Raw genomic sequence first — 3,559 nt, forward strand, 5'->3', positions numbered from 1 at the left:
TCTAGGTGAGATAAGAAGAGCCAGTCTTACTGCTCCGTCTACTCAACACTAGCAGCCCATCCACCGGCTTTTTATAAGAATGTGGAGTTCCTCCCTCCTCACACCACAGTTGCGGAGAGCCAGCTCCGCCCCGTCAACAAGGGCCCGTGTCTGAGTGGATTTCTTTATTAACAACATGCAGCATCTTTTATTAATACTTTGTTACAGAGTGGTAAAGTGACATGTCTAGATTTTTCTGCTGTTACCTTCTTTTTGTATAGTACACCAGGCTGTGAGGCAGCTGCTACAACAATCGGAGATGATGAATACAGCAGTGCAATTTTATTTCCATTCTTGTTTACATTCGTTCACAAGCTTTGTGAAAGAGAACACCAGAGAGAGTCAAGAGAAAACAGTTACAGATTTAAAATACTTGGCTTTGTGTTTGTCTGTGCATTGAAAGTAGTGAGACTGAATTAATTCTGTTGCACAATATTTACATCGCAACATTGCAGCTTTGATCTCCTTTGTCCTCCTATTTAGAGTGACTGCAGACTGTTCATCAACCGTGCAAAGGTGAGATGAGTTGTGATGTTCCTCCCAAAGTTGGTTTTTGCACCTGGGCCTGGTGAAGTTGAATGGAGTTGAACACATGCAAACAAATGCTTTTGTTCTGGGGGACAAAGCTGCTTGCTTTCTCCGGACTTGCACTCTTGCACAGTCTGCTATTGTTTCCCCTTCATCGCTTCTTGTCACTCTTTATGTCAAAGTTTAATTAGGACAACGAGCTTTTGCAGGCACATTTCTCACTTCAGCAACTTTCTAACACTTCATAATGAGTGAGAGAGAGACTCAAAGGGATTGGCCGAAAGGAGGGGGGCAGTGGGAGTGTTGGGTGGTAGCATGGCCTTGGCAGGATAAGTCAGGGGAAATAATCTGAAATGCAAAGCGTGAGCCCAGACCCATGCAAATAAGCAGGAACCTGCTCTGGAGGGGTTGAGTTGATTGCTGGAACAGTTTGTGGGATTAACTGAAAGTAAGAAATCAACACAGCCACAATAAATATTCTTTTGAATGGACTAGCAAACAATACGTTTTGAGTATCAGAGAGGCTGTACTGTAGCTCTTATCAAATGAGCTGGAGTTCAAAAAGGCAAGGTCTTACAAGAGAAAACAGGTGGTCAGACAAAAGCTGTCAGTCCCAACAGGCAAAAACAAAAAAACAAAATTTAGTTAAATACATGAAGGACAGACCAAATCAGGAATGGGAGCAGGGAAAACAAGGGAGTCTAGAAACAGGGTTGAATGATGTGTTCTTTCATTTCCAGTTCCTTGTTGAAGTGAATTTCATGGTTTTACTGGGGATAAAAACATCATCCTTCAGACCTCCTTCCAGAACCGGAAAGAAACTAAAGGCCTTGGTCCAACAACACATGCTGAGGAATGCCATGAAGATGAAAAACACAACAACACAAAATAATTGGCAAAGATATCAATTGGGACATTACCATTCATAGGAAAAAGGATCATGGAAAATAAATACAGGGCAGAGAAAATTAATTCTAAACACTGTATATAACTGGAAACATATATGCAAAAAACTAAAAAGAAATAGTGAATGACAAAATACTCGACTGTTGGGTCAGTAAAGGATTAACAACATACTCGCAATTACTCACAAACAGTACAATAAACTCATTTGAAATGATAGCTTCAAAATATGGATTAGATCAAAAACATTTTTTAAGTATTTACAGGTGAGAAGTTACCTCCTGAAACATTTAGAGGAGGATGAACCAACAAATGAGTTGGTACAGTACTTGGCTCAACATAGAAAGGAAATATATGTCAAACATATATAAAATATTGCAGAAGCACGAGATTGTAGAAAATAAGGTGAAGGAAAAATGGGAAAAAGAATTAGAAATTAATATTGCAGTAGATGATTGGAAGGATTCCTTAAGTGGAAATCTACAGATCTCACAATCCAAATACTGGAGGGAATTTGCCTGGAAAGTGAGCCTGAGGTACTTTATTACACCCTGTGAATGCAGTAAATATAACACCCAAGAAGGGTCAAGCTGCTGGAGGCAATGTGGAGAACAAAAAGCAAACTATTCACATACCTTTTTTAAGTGTCTAAGTATTGTCACTGTTCTGAAAAGAGATGGAGAAAGCGTTAATGGATATCTTTGAGTAAAATTACATTTGAAACCAGAAAATTATTTAGGAATTAATTTACTGAGAACAATAAAAACTGCTGTCATGCATCTCTTTAACATACTACGTGTGACAGCTATGAAGCAGGTGACAAGGACATGGAAACAACAACATCCACCTAGATTAAAACTTTGGTTAACAACACTAGAACGCCAAAATGCCAAAAAAATGAACGTACACGATTACACCTTAACACTCCTTATTCTTCCTTTTTTACATTTTTATTTTTTTTATTTGTATGTTTTTTGGTTTTGTTGTTGCAGTGTTGTAGTGTTGCTGTTGTTGGGTTGTCCTTTTTTGTTGTTCTGTATTTCTTTCTTTATTCTTTTTTTTTCTTCCCCATTTATATATTACTTAAATTTAATATAAAAATTGCATTGTACTAAAGAAACAGCTGTCTGGAATGATTAACACAATTAACTTGGCATAGGGAGAAGGCAGAGCAACCCAGAAGGCCACTGGGAGGTCTTATAATAACTCCCGTGTGTCCTCCACCAGAACAAGACACCAGAAACATGTCTTAGGAGGCTGACAGTCTGCTGCAAAACCAGAAGGCAGTTTTGTTTGGAGCTGTGCCCCAACTGCAGGACATGTGAGCATGGGGGACTTGCACAAAAAGGGGGTTCTTGGGACATCCATACCTAAACTTCCTTCTCTACCAATTCTCATCTGACCGAGCTCTCAATGCCTCGAGTAAGTGACAATGGTAAGTAGCAGAACGTTTGAGGGGAACCTGGGGTCTGATCAGATTTCACCTGGTAACTGTACATGTTCATTTATTACGTTTTCATTCCCTGTTACGTGTTTGCACATTTATTTTAGTGTTCAGTTTTCATTTCCTGTCTCATTTTGTTATTCACCCTTTCCCCTTGTAGTTGTAGTTTTCCTCACTACCTTTGTCTTTTCTCTCCTGTGTGATTGTGTGCCACGCCCTTTTTTTTCACCTGTGTCTAGATTTTCTCACCTGTCCCGTATTACCCTCACCTCCATGTTTCCCCTCTTTGCCAGGTTGTTTTTCATTTTGTTGATTTTTCCCTTCATGGCTACACCAGTGTTTGTTTGTTTTTACAGGACATTCTGTGCTTTTATTTATTTTCCTGTTTGTTCCCATGGACTCTCCAACAGTAAGCCCTTTGTTTTTGCTTTTTGTGTATTTGATCCTTTCCCTTTGTGATTAAAACCCAAACCTAGCTTGCCATATAGGGTTGTAGGTGGATGAGGAGGTAATGAATTCTGAACATTGTAACAAAACAGCAAAACATTACTCAGAGGATGGAGTTGATCAACGTGGAAAAGTATCCTAAACAAAGGGTTTGGATGCAACGGATGAGGAGGTCCACTTTCAGGGGTAAGCGTTGTG

Source organism: Semicossyphus pulcher, unplaced genomic scaffold (genome assembly GCF_022749685.1).
Source record: "Semicossyphus pulcher isolate SPU_LCO1_2020_fin unplaced genomic scaffold, fSemPul1.0.p SCAF_1, whole genome shotgun sequence".
Classification (NCBI taxonomy): domain Eukaryota; kingdom Metazoa; phylum Chordata; class Actinopteri; order Labriformes; family Labridae; genus Semicossyphus; species Semicossyphus pulcher.